A 20,296-nucleotide genomic window follows, 5' to 3' on the forward strand; every position below is an offset into this window, starting at 1 on the left:
GTCGCGCAGTTTCACTTTTTATTATATATTTAATAAATTAAAACCAAAAATTGCTTTAAAGCCGTTTTTTTTTCAAGTCGAACTTTAAGGTTCATCGTTCGATGAAAACATTTCTGTGAACAAAAATTAATGTTTATAGCGCAGATCAATTTTAATGTTCGCATGAGAAAATTACCTAAATATTTCTCATACATTAGGCAATAAGGGACTTACTCCGCTATTAACAACTCCAAAAATATTTTTGATTAACTTCCAGTGGAGCTCTACTACTCCACACATACTTCAGAACTCGATGACAATGGAAATAAGGGGAAACAATTTTGCTAGGCGATGCCGGGAACGTGAGTTTTAATTAACTTTCAGATAACCAGGAGTCCTGAAACTTAGAACTTACGTAAGAGCCCTATTAGAAGACAATATTTGGAATAAAAAATTCTTCTGGATCTGACAGGGATTTGAAGATCTTTACCAAATTCAAACAGAGCTTGTGGTGTTTTGAGATCGATTTTTAAGTAACCTCTTATTGAGATAGAAACTTGAAAAATCACATATGCAATTTTCTCAATCTTTCTATTCGGTTGTAAGCAACTGTACATACGTAGTATATGCGCATGTGACTGCAAAGCATCAGCTAAAAACAAGCTTCCTTTTTTAAACGTAGTTTTTTGCATTGTTACAAGCATTTGTATCTTGCCCCCACTTGTCATTGTCACACGTTGACACTTTGTTGTTCTAATTGTGTTTCTAACTAACATTTGCTATTATGCTTAACTTGTATTCCATTTTATTCTTTTTTTACAGTCTATTTTATTTACTCTTTTCACGCTTTTCACAGAGTTTATGTGTTATTTTCACTTTCTACTAAATATACTGGTCGTTTTGTTTTTCTTGTCCGTAATTTTCACCGCCTCGACAAAGTCACACTTGAACACGGCCGATAGGCGACACATGTTGCCAGCAACTGGCCCAACTATGCAAAATAAAAGCTTCAACGAATGCTTTCGCCCCTTAGTCGTGTAGTACCACCGTCTCCTCGTTCGTCTGTGTGTTGTTGCAGCAATTGTTGCAAGTTCTATTGTTTGTTACATCGCTCTGCACTGAGGCGCATTAGCGTCAAGGTGGTCGCAAAAATCGATAATAAGTAAGCTTGATGCCTCAACTATTTTAAGCTCTTTTGTCTGTACCAAGCAATTAGTGTATAATTTACAGTGGGGTATTTTAGTGGAACTTTTCACAGCTTAATTAAAGATTAGTTTAATACACGGGTTCGCTTAAGTTACACATATAATCCATATCGTTCTATCCACCTTAGCACTTCCTTCTTTTCATACCTCCCATTGCTTCCAATAACACTACGTCTACTTCAGATCTTCCCTATCCCTTCGTTTACATATTTAAGTTCACGTATGTATCTTTCTTGTTCTCCTTTCTCTTCCTCTCCGTTTTCTTGATCAGGTCCCTCGGCCATTCCCGGAAAACAGACAATCTGTGGTATTCATAGCATTATGAAGGTAGTAAACAACCTAGTAAACTGCAAGCACATAATTGGCTTCGGAGCTCACCCTAAATAACTATGTGATCGGATAATGTAGATATATCTCGGAAATGTGTCGATTTCAAATGATGAACAAGAGGCAGCTGATTTAGCAAAACTGGACTTTTCAAAATTGAATCAATGTTTATCAAAACGATTGGCTTTATTGAAACACTGCAGGCTCTAACGAGCTAGAGTCTGGAATAACCGAGCATATCAGATCAAATCCCTATCGTAAGACGGAACTAAAAGAAGGGTGCATCGTATGCGCAACTTTCCTGCTTCTCCAGCTAGTAGGCCAGCGGAGACAGATAGGATTAGACCACCTAGAAGGTGCAACATGATCAAATAAAATCGTTCATATGACATTCGGGATTCTTATCTGGTAAGGGCCTGTCATTTCACAATACTCCTCAAAACTTTCTGCAGGTAATATGACAAAATGTTTTGGAAGGAAGGCTGTTGATCTGAAAGAGATGTCTGTTAAAATGGGTCTAGTAAAGAAAACTTTTAAAATGACAGAGATGTCTATTCTTTATACATAGATTATCGGCGATAACTATTAAAAGAGTGTGAGCGCCATGGGCGTAAGTTTCTCCTTAAAGTTAGCTGATGCGAATTTTTTTGCATAATATTGACAATTATTCGCTGGTGAAATGACCAAAGAAATCAATGCTTTTAACAGAAAAATAAAATAATTAAAAAAATATATATAGCTTCTCCAACCCAATTGTCAACCTCACGTACCCGTTGAGAATTGTGTTTCATTAAAGCCGAGGCTCTTGCGACCCCGAACTCCTGGTGGATCCAGGGGGTGGGAGGGCGGTATGGCCTAGAAGGTCACGTGGTCATACCAAATCGTTCCCGAGATGATCGAGCTAGTACCTTTATGGTGCTTGTTACCGGCACGTACCCGATCTGCATCCGGCAAAAGACCATCAACATCGACAACACTCCCCAAGGTCTTCGGGGAGTGCCCTTATTTCTACAACAGCAACAACATGACGCTACGTTGCGTCACGGTATCACGAAATAGTGTATAAGCGCCAGTAACTCCACTCATCGTAGTACACACAGCCTTAATTCTTTACAAGCTTTAAAAAATGGGTTTACGCGATTGCTTTTAGTTACCGTTCCACCGCCAGGTTCGTAGCCCGATCTCTGTAAAACCTCTCCAAAGTAATGTCGACGAGGACGGCAATGTGTTTAAGAATCCAATTCCATAGGTATGTAATTTTATATCCATACATGAAAACTGAAAAACCGACTCTTGTTCATGTTGCAGAATGTCACTGAAAACATGCAACACTTTTTTTGTTTAGATACAGAAGCTTTTTGGACCAAACTCGAATGTAGTGACTTTTTTTCCATATCATAAACTTCCATTCAAATACTGGAAAAAAATTGTATGGGTTAAGTTCATTTCACTTATCGACGAGGTATTCACTTATTGGCGAGGTTTTCATTTGTTACCGAAGTATTATAAAATTGCTATCGACGAGTTATCTGTTTATTATCGAAAAGTTATGAATTTAATATCGTAAAGTTGTCGATCATTTATCGATTTGTCATCAAAAAGTTTTCGATTTATTGTTGTAGTGTAAGCAATTTTATATCGACGTGTTATCAACAAGTTATCCACTTGTTCCCGGAAAGTTATCAATTAATAGCGAAAATTTTTTTTCTCAAATAGCCCGAAATTATTTGCTTCTGTTAAAGCTACCTCTATTTCGGTTCAACTTAAGCCCCTCAGCTAGCTCTTGTATTTTTACACATCGACCCTCACAATTACTTGGTAATCACGCCATGTTTTAACGACTCTTGGTTTTATATATAGATCAAATTCAGGATATTTCTTCGATTTTAAGCCCTTTATGTAAAATATAATGAAGCAGTTGTTGCCTGAACTGAAAACAAAATTACTTGTGAGTGAATAAGGATTGTTTTTGTGTTTACCAAGCTTCTGGCTACTGGCGAGCCATATTATGATTTTTGCCTATTTTACAAGTTTTCTGAAATGTAGTTAAAACTACATTTTTGTTTGATTTGTTCACACAGTTGATTCTGTAAATAATTTTTTGCGCTATATTTAGCAAAAATTGCATAAACGTAGAGGGCGACGATATTCATCCCCCTAAATTGCAATATTTCCACATACGTAGTGTCATATCATTTACGTTTACTTCGAATGATTTGCTCTACATTTAAGAGGCATTACATTAAAAAAAAATAATAATAAAATAAAAAAATTTTAAGCACTTCCTTTATATAAATGGACAAAAGTCAGCGAAAAATGTCTCCTTATATAAAGACATATTCTTGCTAACTTTGATTTTTAAATTTTGACATAGAAATTGCAAAAATATTTATGAGAAGTAATATCTCCTTTCCTACCAACTTTCCAATCCAAGAAATGTGCGCTCCACTTTTTTATTTTTACTTCTAATAAATATTTTTGCAATTTATATGTCAAAATTTAAAAACCAAAGTTTAAGAAGAATATGTCTTTATATAAGGAGACATTTTTCGCTGACTTTTGGCCATTTATATAAAGGAAGTGTTTAAAATTTTTTTATTTTATTTTTATTTTCTCATTTTCTTACATTTTCTCTGTGTCTTAACTTATCTGTTAAGTTTTACACTTGTAGCTCAATGAGAACTTACATAAAAATCAATCCCAAAATTCACTCCGTTCCGTTTGATTTTTCTAAATATCTCAGTCCGTGCGCCCCTAGCGAAACTCTTTGTATTGTGTCATCAGCTGTGATCGACCTCTGAATTAAGCTCCAAGTTTTTAGCCTCTAGCTCATCGAGAAGTTATTTAAAACCAGGTTTCAAATTTCCAAATTATTATCAAATTTTTTCGATCCGTGCGCCACCTAACGGATTTTTTTTCCTTTTCTTAAATTTTCTCGGCGTCTTATCCTATCTGTGAAGTTGTACAGTTGTAGCTTAATGAGAACTTACATAAAAATCAATCCCAAAATTCCCTCCGTTTCGTACGATTTTTCTAAATATCTCATCCTGTGCGCCCACTAGCGAATCTTCGGCCTCTTTATTAAGTTTGAAATTTCAAGTCTCTAGCTCATCGAGAAGTTACTTAAAAGCTAGTTTGAAAATTTTTAAATTCTTATCTAATTATTTCGATCCGCGCGCCATCTAAGGGATTTTTTTCCTTCTGTTGCATTCTCACGGTGTTCTAACCTATATGTAAAGTTTTACGTTTGTAGATCAATGAGAAGTTACTTACAAATCGATTGCAAGATTGGTATGAAAAGCGGACAAACATTCGACCTAATATAAAGGAAAATATAAGAAACAACAAAGCCAACATATTGCTGTTGCTTTATTTACAGCCCTTCACATAATCGCTTAATCCTGCATTGAAGTCGAAAATGAACAGAGGAAGACGGATGTATGTAAGTTGCACGAATTGTTGGCAGTTAAGCTTTAGAGTAGCTTGCGGGTTACGGAAGCAGGTAAGTAATTTGACTGAAGTGCATGCATTCAGATATTTTTGGAATATTCATGTCAATAGCTGCAGTAGACAATTTAAGTATTTCTAAATATATTTAACAAAGTCAGCTAAACTTTTCATACATACATATGTACCTGCGTATGTGCCTTTTTATTCAATGAGATTAGGTCACGAGTGATATTTAAATAAATACAACTACAAATGTGATGTGCATGAGACCTTTATAAGAGCTTAGCAGATGAAGCTTTAGAAACTCAAATGCGCTTTATTGGTACTTTTAGAGTAATTAATGTAAGTAGTAACTAAATTATAAGGATTTTGAATCATTTGACTTGTTTTAGTTTTGAATTACCAAGCTCCCTTTTCATTTGAATATGCCAGAAAGCATGAGCGATGCTTAAGAGAATTAGGTCATACGCATTTGGCACAAAATAAACGCAAACCTTCATATTCAATATCCAAAAATATATACACATTAGTTGTAAAAGCTTATACATTTGTACGGAGTGCTTGAACTATGTGTTAGTTCGAAGTCTAACCCGATCATGATTCTTGTTTGGTGAGTTAGGACTGGTACAAAAAGTTTTGGATATTAAAAAAGGCCCATAAAGTACTAACAGTTCTGTTCTTTGTACACTTACGGTAAAAAAAGCCGAGAAAACTGTCCCTAGCAGTTTTCGTAAAATCAACTATATTTCATATATGTATGTAAGTAATAATTTTATCCTTGAAGAAAAAATAAATATAATTGTTTAAAGGACAAATCACACAAAATATGGAAAGCATCCGCGGAGACGTGCGTAAAGCTGGCAGACCCAAGAGCTCAAAAATAAGTTTAAGTTGTTTGAGAATTAAGTGCATTTTAGGTGCTTTTTAGGGCCAGAAAAGATAATTTAGGTGCTCATTTGGCTTTCGAGATATTCGCAAAAAAGTGTGGGTCTGCTAGGTTAGCGTCAAGCTAGCAGACCCACAACTTAAATTTCATTTTATTTTAAATAAAAAATATATCAAAATTAGGAGCTATTTAGGTGCTTTTTAGGGCCACAAAAGATAATTTAGGTTTTCATTTAGTTTTCGAGATATTCGCAAAAAAGTGTGGGTCTGCTAAGTTAACGTCAAGCTAGCAGACCCACAACTTAAATTTCATTTTATTTTAAATAAAGAATATATCAAAATTAGGAGCTATTTAGGTGCTTTTTAGGGCCACAAAAACTAATTTAGGTATTCATTTCGTTTTCGAGATATTCGCAAAAAAGTGTGGGTTTGCTAGGTTAACGTCAAGCTAGCAGACCCACAACTTAAATTTCATTTTATTTTAAATAAAAAATATATCAAAATTAGGAGCTATTTAGGTGCTTTTTAGGGCCACAAAATATAATTTAGGTTTTCATTTCGTTTTCGAGATATTCGCAAAAAAGTGTGGGTATGCTAGGTTAACGTCAAGCTAGCAAACCCACAACTTAAATTTTATTTTATTTTAAATAAAAAATATATCAAAATTAGGAGCTATTTAGGTGCTTTTTAGGGCCACAAAATATAATTTAGGTTTTCATTTCGTTTTCGAGATATTCGCAAAAATGAAAACCTAAATTATCTTTTGTGGCCCTAAGAAGCACCTACATAGCTCCTAATTTTGATATACTTTTTATTTAAAATGAAAAGAAATTTAAGTTGTGGGTCTGCTAGCTTGACGTTAACCTAGCAGACCCACACTTTTTTCGAATATCTCGAAAACGAAATGAAAACCTAAATTGTCTTTTGTGGCCCTAAAAAGCACCTAAATAGCTCCTAATTTTGATATATTTTTTATTTAAAATAAAATGAAATTTAGGTTGTGGGTCTGCTAGCATGACGTTAACCTAGCAGACCCACACTTTTTTGCGAATATCTCGAAAACTAAATGAAAACCTAAATTATCTTTTGTGGCCCTAAAAAGCACCTAAATAGCTCCTAATTTTGATATATTTTTTATTTAAAATAAAATGAAATTTAAGTTGTGGGTCTGCTAGCTTGACGTTAACCTAGCAGACCAACAATTTTTTGCGAATATCTCGAAAACGAAATGAGCACCTAAATTATCTTTTGTGGCCCTAAATAGCACCTAAAATGCATTTAATTCTCAAACAACTTAAACTTATTTTTGAGCACTTAAGTCTGCCAGCTTTACGCACGTTCAGCGGAGAACATTATAATGAATTATCCCTAAGGAGATTCTGGACGAAATATATCGAATAGGTGAATTTATTCACACGTTATTAAAGTGGACGACCACGAAAGGCAACTGAACGCGTTAATAAGAATATCGTTAAATATAGCTCCTCTGAATACATTTAAAATTGTTCCAGAAAATTTCGCGGAATTGAAGGATAGTATAAACATGAAAACTATAATATTGTTGGTCCGCCGTCACATGAGGTAAAATAATTAGATGGTCCCTGGCTAGAATAAAACCAACTTCTTAGCACAAAAATCCTTCCTCCCTACTAAGCTGGTTCTGCGAAAAAAGAAACTGGCCTCGGAGCGACTGGGGACTAGTCATATTCTCTGCATAGCGCAAAATAAATAAATTCAATTCAGTTTTGTAATGCGTGGTTAGCCCCAAAAATACAAAAATATGGATTCACAGCTGCGTTCAGATTACTGTGCACAATTAGCCTTCAATTCTTGGTGAGATGCCGTCTTGAATGCTGTCAATGTAGACGGCGGAGTTAGTTTAACTCCCCATTAACAAAATCTAAGCAACTCTCACGGTTTTTAATGCGTTCCACACCATTATATACGGAGAATCCTATACTGTTGCCTTAACGCAGTTTTGACTCAATCGTCCTGATTTTTGGGACTTACTACGCATCGTGAACCTTAACTGAATAAAACTTATTTTGCACTCATAAGAGAATATGAATCATGGCCAATCGTTCCCTGTCCAATTCATGTTTTTGTTATACCAGTTAGCGTGCGGGATCGATTTTTTGTGGTGGAAAGGGGGCCATTAAATTATTTTTTCTCATGAGACACTGTGCCGTTGCTACTGTAGTTTTCATGTTTATATTATCCTTCAATTCCGCGAAATTTTCTGGAGCAGTTTTAAATGTATTCAGAAGAGCCATCATGACAATATTCCTATCAACGCGTACATTGGCCTTTCGTGGTCGTCCACTTCTAAAATGGGAGGACAAAGTCACCTATTTAATATATTTCGTTCATAATCTTTTTAAGAATAATTGATTGTAATGTACTCCGCCTATTTTGCGTGATTTGTCCTTACAAATATATTAATTTTTTTCTTCAAGGATAAAACTATTACTTTTATGGAACATTGTTGCTTTTACGCAAACGGCTACGAACTTTCTAGCTTTTTCGCCCTAAGATACCACCTAATGAGTTAAGGAATTGTCGATGTTAATCACAATAACTAAAAAGTTTCGTTACGTAGCTGTAATGACCGTACAAACGATGTAACCTGGGAACACATTGTCGTCGGATTTTTTTATGACCGTAAGTGTACCGTTAACACGATAACTTGAGTAAATACTGAGATATCTTCACCGAATTTGGTACACGAGCTTATCTGGGCCCATAATAGATTGGGATTGAAAATGAGAGAAATCGGATGATATATAACATTTTGGAAAACATCAAAAACCTAATTATTTAGTACATAATACACCTAGAATGTTGAAATTTGATGTATGGACTGATATTGAGACTCTTGATAAAAATTTGAAAAATTTTTTAAAATGCGCATGGCACCGACCACTTGTGATAAAATCAATTTTCCAAATATTATTAATCATAAATCAAAAAGCTTTAAACCTATCGTAACAAAATTCGACAGAGAGGTTGCCTTTATTATAAGGAATGCTTTGAAGTATAATTAGCAAAATCGGTGAAGGACCACGCCCACTGTTATATAAAAGATTTTTAAAAGGGTCGTGGACGAATAAAATAAGCTATATCGTTGCAAAAAAGAGCTTTATATCAATGGTATTTCATTTCCCAAGTTGATTTATAACAATAAATAGGAAAAACTTCAAATTTAAAAAAATGGGAATGGCACCGCCCCTTTTATGACTAAGCAATTTTCTATATTTCGAGAGCCATAACTCGAAGAAAGGTTAGTTCAGAATAGAACCATATGTATATGTATTATTGCGCAGCCTAGTAACACTATTAAGCACACAAAACAAACAACAACAGCATTTCAAGTGTACAGCTGGGTAAGTAATGTTCGTTTTCACCCGAACTTAGACTTCCTTACTTGTTAATTCTGTAATGGTTTTTATTGGTTTCCCTATTTTCAAAAGTTTAGCTTCTGTCAGAGCCCAATATCGATTCAAGTTTTTGCTAACATAATATACATTGTTATCTTCGAACCACTTTTGGGTGACATGAACATGATGTGCTGGAGCCAAGTCCGGCCAAAAGAAAAAGTTTTTGAAGACACTATTCCACGAAATTTTCTGCGTTGAGGGTTCCCATCGTTAAAAGCGGCATGGATTTACGCCCTAATTAACAAGTACCTTGCCAAATCAGAAACTTTCTGCCAAACGTTTCTATCTGGATGGTTTTTCAGAATCAGAAATGTCCTCTCCAGACTACAAGCAGAAGAACTGAGTACCTGTCACGTTCTCAGGTCCATTTTCAAATATGTTTCGTCGTCCATAATCACCCGAAAGTTTTTGTTCACAAATTTGTCCTCATAGAGCTAACGTGCAAAGGAAATGCTTTTGACGTCTGTTTTTCACTTCGTATCGAAAGTTTTTTTCTTTTTATGTTTTAATGCCATTTACCTGCTAGATTCGTGTGACTTGCATATGTGTGGTTTTGGCTATTTGGCATCGCTTGTTGACATGGATCGGTATTTCTAATTAGGAATAGAACAATATTCTCCAAGAGGGCGTCTGTTGATCGCTTTGGACGGTCACTTCTTGTTTGCTTGTACTCACTACACCACCTTTTTGAGGCGCAAAACCGTTATTAGGGCAGTGTTTCAGGAAGATCCTGTGGCTTTCGTCAACTCTTTGTAACCAACATTAGGACTAATCGCCCAACCCTCACCGGGTTAGAGGGCTTAGAATATACCAGCGATAGGAATGCCTGTCGTAAGAGGCGACTAAAATATCAAATCGATTCAAGGGGTTGTGTAGCGCAACCCTCTCAAGGGGTTGCCAGCGCAATATATAGCTTCTCCAACCCAATTGGAGGGTGGATCCGTGTGTAGAAGTCCACGAAAGTGGGGAAAGCTTCTGACCGCCATTCACCTGGGAATGGCCAGAGTGATTCTTTTGCATGCGGTTCAAGCAGCTCACTACTGCCGGTCGCTTGTGGCCAAGTATCCTCTGGATAGCGGTGAGCTAATGTGAGAAGGCGACAACCTGACTAGGCCACTCCGACATAATCGGTTTAAGGGCTAGCCGGGGGAGATCTCACCGGCAGAGTCTGTACACCTCTAGGTGCGGCTGCAAGCGGGCGTCTGTCTTGGAGCACAAGCGGCTCGCTATATAAACGTGCCAAGTAATATTTTCACCCCCGCTGAGCGGGTCGTGCGCTGGGCTTGGGACCCGCCACGTAAAACCATACTCCAATGAAATATAACAACAAGCCTCGGATAAATACACTCTCTATTGATGACGACCATGGCAAACGTTTGAAGGGCAAGGGGATACTGCAAAATGCACCAACTATCGTGGAATCAGCCTTCTCAATATCGCATATAAGGTTCTTTCAAGTGAATTGTGCGAAAGGTTGAAGCCCACCGTGAACCGGCTGATTGGACCTTATCAGAGCAGCTTCAGACCTGGTAAATCTACCATCGACCAGATTTTCACAATGCGCCAAGTAGGTAGGTTGAACTGGCCGGTCGATGAGGACCTCACATAGACTGATTGAGTGCGTAGTGTTACTAGAAGTTTGTTTTAACGACCAAACTGAAAAACCCTATCAAAAACCAGGACTTATGTTATAAAATAACTCCGTCCTCTTGGCAAATACTAGAAGCTTCCTAGGACTTAAGCCACTTGCTGCTTCTAGATCTGACAGCTGTATCACTCCTAATAGCTGGAGTCTTAGCCTGGCAAGTGCAGGGCACGAGAACAGAACGTGCTCGATCGTTTCCTCCTCCAACCCGCACTTCCTACATCTGCTATCACTGACCAAGCCTAGTTTAAAGGCATGTGACGCCAGCAGGCAGTGTCCAGTCAGAATACCCGTCATGAGTCTACAGTCCTCTCTTTTTAATGATAGGAGCAACTGTGTTAGTCTAAGGTTGTAAAACCTACACATAATCTTCGACACTTTACAGCCCCGCGCTTGAACCCACGCCTTTCCCGCTTGGTCGATCATGTGCACCTCTCGACTTCGCTTAATCTCGCCCAATCTAATTCGGATATCTACGGAGCAAGCTTCAAGGGATGCGCCCTTTTTAGCTAGTTCGTCCGCTTTTTCATTCCCATCTATTCCCATATGCCCTGGAACCCAATATAGATGTATGCTTCTCCCTGTCCCGATTCTCTCCAGAGACTGCTTACACTCTAACATGCATTTAGATGCTGTGCTATGCGAGATTATTGCCTTAATTGCTGCTTCACTGTCAATATAAAAGTTAACACGGTTGCTGCTTAAGCCATTCTCTTCCAGGGTTTCTACTGCTTTGGTTACGGCTAATATTTCCGCTTGGAAAACGCTACAGTAATCCGGCAGCCTGTAGGATCTGCTTATTTCCGGATCAGCGCAGTATACCGCAGACCCTACTCCTCCCACTACTTTGGAACCATCGGTGTACACATGTATCGCCTCGTCCGCCATTTGCGCACCCCTGCGCCAACCGTCCACCTCTATTGTGGCCTTAAGATCTCCCTCGAAGCGCAGATAGGGAATCATGTAGTCTGTTCGTCTTGTGATTGATGACGCTATACTACCATGGCCATATGGTCGGCGCTCAAGTTGCCCCGAAGCACCGGGCCTGGTTGCGGTCGTTAACGCTTTGTTCTTTGCTACCAGGTCTACAGATGGGATGTGCAAAATGGCATACAGTGCAGCCGTCGGGGTTGTTTTCAGGGCTCCCGTAATGCTAAGCATCGATAGTCTGCATACCCCCTCTAATTTTTTGAGGTATGTTGTTTTTTGTTTGGCTTTCCACCAAACAAGAACTCCATAGTATAGAATAGGGCTTAAAATCGCTGTAAAAACCCAATGACAAAGAGAGGGTGATAGGCCCCACGTACACCCCAGCATTCTTTTACATGCATAGAGTGCCGTTGAGGCCTTCTTGACCCTCTCCTCCACGTTGGGCTTCCATGACAGCTTACTGTCTAGGATGATTCCTAAATATTTTGTGCAAGGTTTCTCCTGTAAGGTCACCCCTTCTAACTTAGGCCTGGTCCATTTTGGGACCTTGTACCTCTTTGTAAACAAGACCATATCCGTCTTCTCCGCATTGACTTTCAATCCGACATTAGATGCCCAGGTATGAATATCCGGAAGCGCCAGATCCATCAAAGAGCTAATCGCTGGAAGGCACTTTCCACTTATGACAATTGCAACGTCATCTGCGTAAGCCGTAAGTTTTACGGGTCCCTCATCGAATTTCCTGAGCAGTTGGTTGATGACCAGCGTCCACAGCAGAGGTGATAGCACCCCTCCCTGCGGCGTGCCCCTGTCCACTGATTTCGTGGCCTCGTACAATCCCCATTGTGATGCTATCTTTCTCCAATTTAACATGCAGCCGATCCATCTGAGTAAGGCAGGATGTACTTTAATGTAATTAAGACCATCCATAATCGCCCATTTTGCAACATTATTGAAAGCCCCGGCAATGTCCAAGAAGACTCCTAGAGCATACTCCTTATATTCCAGGGATTTCTCTATGCTTATTACCACCCTATGCAATGCGGTGTCTACCGACTTGTCTTTGGTGCCAAATGCGCCAAATCTTGGAAAAAACCCGTGAAAAAAGAATCGACACACATCACCTCTTCGTCGACTTTAAAGCTGCCTTCGACAGCACGAAAAGGAGCTGCCTATATGCCGCTATGTCTGAATTTGGTTTCCCCGCAAAACTTATACGGCTGTGCAAAATGACGTTGAGCAACACCATCAGCTCAGTCAGAATTGGGAAGGACCTCTCCGGGCCGTTCGAACTAAACGAGGTTTCAGACAGGGTGTCCCCCTATCGTGCGATTTCTTTAATTTGATGCTGGAGAAAATTATACTAGCTGCAGAACTTAACCGCACTGGAACAATATACTATAAAAACGTGCAATTACTGACATATGCTGATGACATTGATATCATCGGCCTAAATACCCGCGCTGTTGGTTCTGCTTACTCCAAACTGGAAAAAGAAGCGGCAAAGATGGGTTTGATGGTGAATGAGGACAAAACGAAGTACCTGCTGTTATCGAGCAAAGAGTCAGCGCATACGCGCCTTGGCAACCACGCTACTGTTGGCAGCCATAATTTCGAAATAGTAAAAGACTTCGTTTATTTGGGAACCAGCATCAACACTAGCAACAACATCAGCACTGAAATCCAGCGAAGAATCAATCTTGCCAATAAATGGTACTTTGGACTAGGTAGGCAATTGAAAAGTAAAATCCTCTCTCGGCGAACGAAAATCATACTCTACAAGTCACTTATCGTACCCGTCCTGCTATATGGGGCAGAAGCATGGACCATGACAACAGCAGATGAGGCGGCTGTGGGAGTGTTCGAGAGAAAAGTTCTTCGAAAGATTTATGGACCTCTACGCGTTGGCGATGGCGAGTACCGAAGAAGATTTAATGATGAGCTGTACGAGCTATACGCAGACATCAACTTAGTCCAGCGAATTAAAACGCAGCGGCTGCGCTGGCTAGGCCATGTTATGCGAATGAAAGATGATGCTCCGGCCAAGAAAGTGTTTCTATCGGAACCCGCCTATGGAAGCAGAGGTAGAGGGCGGCCCCGACTTCGTTGGAAGGACCAGGTGGAAAACGATTTAAACCCCCTTGGTGTGACCAGTTGGCGCTGGTTGGCGGAGTGAAGGAGCGACTGGCGCGCCTTGTTGCACCGTTTAGACGGTTAAGCGCCAATTAAGTAAGTAAGTAAGTAACCCAATTGTCAACCTCACCTACCCGTGGCGAATCCTGTTTCATTAACAGCCGAGGCCCTAGCGACCCCGTACTCCTAATGTATCTGGGGGGTGGGAGGGCGTTAATGGCTTAGAAGGTTTCATGTGGTCATACCAAATCGTTCGGAAGATGGTCGGGCTAGTGCCTTGATGGTGCTTGTTACCTACCAAAGGACCATCAATATCGATAACGCTCACCAAGGCCTTCGGGGAGTGTCCTTATAGCTACATCAACAACAACATTTAGTCGTCCAAATGTCAAAATTTTATTAGGTAGTTCGTTAATATTAATTTTTCTCGTTGTTGTCGTTTTCTCGTTATAGTAAGCTCCACAGGCGTTAAAGGTGGTATACTGGCTGTATGATATAGTGTTCAAGTCAATACTTTTTTCAGGTATATTGGTCTAGTGGAGCGCACTAGACACTTCCTGCACTTCGAAAAGCTTAAATATATCCAACAAACGGCTTCAATGAAAACGGAGTCGGTTGACCTACAATGAGAAGGTTGGACCGAGCTTTTCTTCGATATACAAGAGGTTTGAAACTTAGTTAAAATATATTATTTTGAAAAAAAATATTCTATTAGATGGGGGCAGACGAGGTATTTAGGGATCTTTGGGAAATCTGTTCAGAACATGTGGAGTCTTTCGATCGATTTTTAAGTACCTTCTTATTGAGTTAGAAACTTTGCACCTTACACTTAGATCAGGCCATCGTAAAGAATGCATTAAGTATACAGAGGGTTCCGCTAGGTGGCGCATGGGTCGAGATAATTGAAAAATTCATACGGAATTAAGAATTTTGAGGTCGGACTTTAGACAACTTCGCGGTGAGCTAGAGACTTGGTACTTTGAACACATCTTAGGCCCTTTTTTAAATAAGATAATTAGGCTAACAAATTTTTCTAGATTATGCCGGGATCATGATATAAAGAGAGAGTGAAATATTGCGACCGTTTTTTAAAATACTTTCTACTGAGCTTGAAACCAGAATCCTTACACTCAATGATAAATCTATCTTTGTCCACTTTAATGCAAGATAACTGTAAACTCGCTATTAAGATCATGACCTATGTATTGTTTACGGAGGCGAACTCCCTCCCTTTGTGTGACCTGATGCAGGTAGCGTTGCGAGAGGTGTCTTTGTGGGCCACCCGAATCGGACTCAGCGTTAATTATGATTAAGTGGAGCTTGTCTTATATACTAGACGGTATAAAATACCTCCGTTAAACTAGCCGGAGCTAAATGGCGGTCGCCTTAGACTGGCTGATAAGGCCAAACTCTTGGACTATGCTTTTTAACCGCAAGGAGAATGCCATTCAGCGTCACGGCATTATACACGTGAAAAAAAACCATTGCCAAATATATGCAGATGATAAGGTGGCTAACATTGAGCAAGACGTCAAACCAAAATTTGTTGGGAAAAGTGCACAGATTTAGTACGATTAGCATAAGTGGTGCTCTAAGAACAATGCCAAGCCAAGCTCTTCAGATCATTCTAGATATCCTACCCTAGACCTAGAAGGATGAGGATCAGCTGCAGAGTTTTGGGGATTTGGGCCCCTCAATACTCAAAACTATCATGAATCAAATTAGCGATACTTTTTTTTTGTCATTTTCAATATTGACAGTTTTTTGCCTATAGCTTTTTGAGGCAACTGTGTATTGAAATTTGGATTATGCACGAAAATAGCCTATCAGGGGCTAAAAATACCTGGGGCTTCAAATTCGATGTGCCCCTTTCAGTTTTGAAGGTAGAGGCAGAAAAGTGGAAGCACTTGGCTGCGTAAATTTTTTTCAGGAGCATGTTTTTTCGTGGGTACAGCTACAATTTTACTTTTATCACTTCATACCCGTTTGATAATTTTTTCTCTACACCACAGTAGTATACCATTAATTGCCTCTTCTTGGAATATTCGCTCAAGGAAAGTTATTGATGTTTGTACATTGGGCAAATATACGAAATTTTCGCCAAAAATTGGCAATCGCCAAAAAGTGTAGAAAAAAATTTTTTTTAAACCAGGTTTTATTTAAAAGGAAATGAAAAGAAACACAAATTTGGTACAAAAATTAAAAAAAAATTGTCTACACTTTTCGACGATTGGCAATTTTTGGCGAAAATCTCGTATATTTGCGCCATGTACAAACATCAAGAAAGGTTTTAAAATAAATGTGTTGCAAATTTTGCATTAAAAAATATTTGGCGGTTATTCGGTTTTATATTTTTACCGATATCTACAAAACCGGGTCTCGTGTATCAAAAAAATTTTACATAGCTAACAGCTGCATATATCTCCATATTTTGTTAAAATAATCGGTACAGAAGTGTTGAAATAAATGTACATTTAACATTGCAATCTCAGTTTATATATATTTTGCTCGATCTTTTGACTATATCTTTTTGAGGCATTATGTAAGACGAGTAACAGCGATGCTCTATAGCTCTAATTTGCCCCTCAATGTTCCTAACAAAAGGATATTTGCCTGACACCATGTTTCAAAAAAAAAATTTTTTTTCTCCAAAAAAACCAAAGTTTGGCGGATTTCCATATACATATGGTTCTATTCTGAAATAATTTTTCTTCGAGTTATGGCTCCCGAAACATAGAAAATTGCTTAGTCATAAAGGGGGCGGTGCCACGCTCATTTCTTTAATTTGAAGTTTTTCCTATTTATTGTTATAAATCCACTTGGGAAATGAAATACCATTTATATAAAGCTCTTTTTTGCAAAGATATAGCTTATTTTATTCGTCCACGACCCTTTTAAAAATCTTTTATATAAAAGTGGGCGTGGTCCTTAACCGATTTCGTTAATTTTTCTTCAAAGTATTCCTTATAGTAAATGCAACCTCTCTGTCGAATTTTGTTACTATAGGTTTAACGATTTTTGATATATGATTAATAATATTTGTAAAATTTATTTTATCACAAGTGGGCGGTGCCACGCCCATTTAAACAAATTTTTTCAAATTTTTATCAAGAATCTCAATATCAGTCCACACGTCAAATTTCAACATTCTAGGTGTATTATTTACTAAATATTCAGGGTTTTTGTGTGTTTCCAAAATGTTATATTTATAAAAAGTGGGCCTCGTTATCATCCGATTTCGCTCATTTTCAATACCAATCTATTACAGATAAGATCGTGTACCAAATTTGGTGAAGATATCTCAATATTTACTCAAGTTATCGTGTTAACGGACAGACGGACGGAAGGACGGACGTGGCTCAATCAAATGTTTTTCTATACTGATGATATATGGAAGTCTATATCTATATCGATTTTTTTATACCTGTAAAACCAACCGTTATCCAATCAAACTTATAATACCCTGTGTACAAGTACAGCTGGGTATAAAAAAGCATAATAAATGCTCATTCAGGGCCATCACAGGAGAAAATTATAACCCTCAAGCTTTCACAGGCGCCACTCTCTCAAGAACAAATGTTAAAAGAGAGGAATATAAAATAACCGCTGAAATTACGCGCGAACCAGAGAATTTAAGAAACATACTAGTACACACTCTCACACACCTACATACCTATGTATGTGACCTCCAAAATTGTCAATGAAAAACCTTGACCTACAAAAGCTTATTAAAGCTTTGTGAAAACAGGCTTACAATACAAGCAGCAGCACCTTACACAAACATTAAAACATACATACGTAGATGCTTGCAAATTGGTGGGAACCGAACACACCTACTACTAAAAATTTGTTGTTGGAATAATTGTTATCCCTCGGCCACAATGATTTCTGAATGCCGCAATTATTGTTGTAGTTGTTTTTATTACATTTAGTTGTTGGTATTAAAATTAGTTGCTTGAAAGTTAGTTGTTGTAATACTTACATCGTAGTTACACCAAAAATCTATTAGAATTGAAATACTTAGCGTAGGCAATGACTACATCAGCAAACCCTACATCAAATTTCTGCTTTCCTAGACGATATCACGTCATTGAGCAAAATGGCCGTTCTGAAATGCTGAGAAAAAAGGATTTAAGAGCTGTTGGCAACTCACGAGCGATATATGAAGGAAACTGATGAGGAGAGCATGAGTAAAAACAAAAAAGAATCAAAACTCAAGTAAGTTTGAGTAAAATATCAAGTGGAAGGGATGACACTTTGTTGGAGAATACGTTAACTCAATTAAATAATTAAATTCAAAAAAAAAAAAAATAACACAAAGTAAATCAAGCCAAAGACGAGACCAGAACGGGACCTGCATGTTTCGTGCCGACTTCGAACAGCATTTTCAATACAGATGAATTTTCACTAGGAAGCTTAGAAAAGAGAAGCCTCGCTTACAAAAACTGTTTCTACGTATTTGATGTCACCTTTACCGGGCTTCAAACCCAAGACCTTCGGTGTATTAGGTGGACGCGATGAGTTAATAGGCTTATAGCTGATCACTGCACATTTCTTCAAAAATGAAAGTCTCTCTGTATAAAAGCGACAAATACCACAATACTTGAAAGAGCCTTGGGTTCAAATAGCAGGAAATAAAATGAAGTTTGGTTCCTACTTGAACAAGAATATGACGTCGAAATAGTAATTTACTCCCTTACTTACTTGCCATATTAAGGCGCTACCAACTGGTTTTCGAAATAAGCCGAGACCAGAGAAGCATGAAGGTAACAGGCAGGGTACACCGGAGATGTGTACCAACCACTAAAGTGTTTCGTATGATGACCCTCTTCGCTTGCACTTTTCTTGTCGCTTTTGCAGATTACACACCGTGTGTGTGAATGGCCATAAGCTTCAGTTGGCGACAGCAAAAATGGAGATCGTCAGTGCCCCGAAGAGACGAATACTAACCATTATCAATATGATAGTTGTTGACCTCAATATGATAGTTGTTGACCAAGAACTAGAAATACGCATCTTAAAGATAAACCTTGGGGTGAGGCTAAGTACCAAGCTCACCTCTCAGAAGGCTTTCAAGGGACGTGCAAGAAAACTTCCCATTACAAAAGGAATCGGAAAGGATTAGTGGTAAACATAGGCATTCATTTCGGATTCTATACTCTTGTATAGCTTGTAAATCTAAGCGACTGCAATAAAAACCCCAATGTACCAACGTAGGGGGCCTTACGATTAGCTTACCGCACGATTTTCTCAGATATCGTCCCGGTCGTTTCGGGTTACATGCCGATAAACCCTATTGCTCAAGATAGAAGGGGTATTTATCACTTCCGCGATGAAGTAGGTAGAGATGTTGATGTCATATAGAAACGAAAAGGATCGACCTGACGCAGGCAAGAGCAAAGGAAATGCTGAGGTGTTGGAACGTGTAACATTGAACTAATCCTTGAGGAGGAGCCATGTTAGAATCAGTCACATAGAGGAGCTTCGGTGGATATTAACAAATAATAGGCAAAGTAGAAATTTCCAACTGCCTATACAGTAGAAGGAGTACCGAAGGCAGACCCCGCTTAGAAGAACTTTCCAAATGAAAAAACGTTTTTCTATATTTTGTTATATTGTTTTGCCCGGGACTTGAATCCAGGACCTTCGGTATGGTAGACGGAGCACGGTACAACCGCACCACGGCAGCCGCGAACTTTGGTAGTGCCAATATCTTTAGGACAGAACTAATCCCTATAAGAAATTCAGCTGGCACTAAAATAGGCCCCATCTCAATGTATACGCCCTCAATTTTATATCTTCATTCGCTTTTCAACTAAGTAGACAGTTGTGGCAACTAAAAGAAGAAACCATAGTTATGAGCCAAATTTTTTCCACTTATGACTCCTAATAACTCATGAATCATGATATAAACGACGGGGCCTGTTGGGCTGATAATGCTCTACAAGTCACCCCTTCTACCCTCCTGCTGTGTAGAAACAAGGATCATGACAACATCAGATCAGGCGGTTCTAAGCGTGTCCGAGATAAAAATTCTTCAAAAGATTTACGGGCTTCTATGCGTCATCGACGGCGAGTTACGAAGAACATTCAATGATAAGCTCTACGAGCTTTATGTAGTCATAACATAGTGTATACGCTAGCTAGGTCGGAAGCAGAGAAAGAGGGCGATTTTCATTCCGCTGGAAGGACCAGGTAGAAAACGATTTAAATTCTTTTGGTGTTACAAATTTGGCACCAGCTATAACAACGAAGAAGCGACTGGCGCGCTTTGTTCAACGACCATAACCATATAACGGGTTAAG

Source organism: Eurosta solidaginis, chromosome 2, assembly GCF_040869045.1.
Source record: "Eurosta solidaginis isolate ZX-2024a chromosome 2, ASM4086904v1, whole genome shotgun sequence".
NCBI lineage: Eukaryota > Metazoa > Arthropoda > Insecta > Diptera > Tephritidae > Eurosta > Eurosta solidaginis.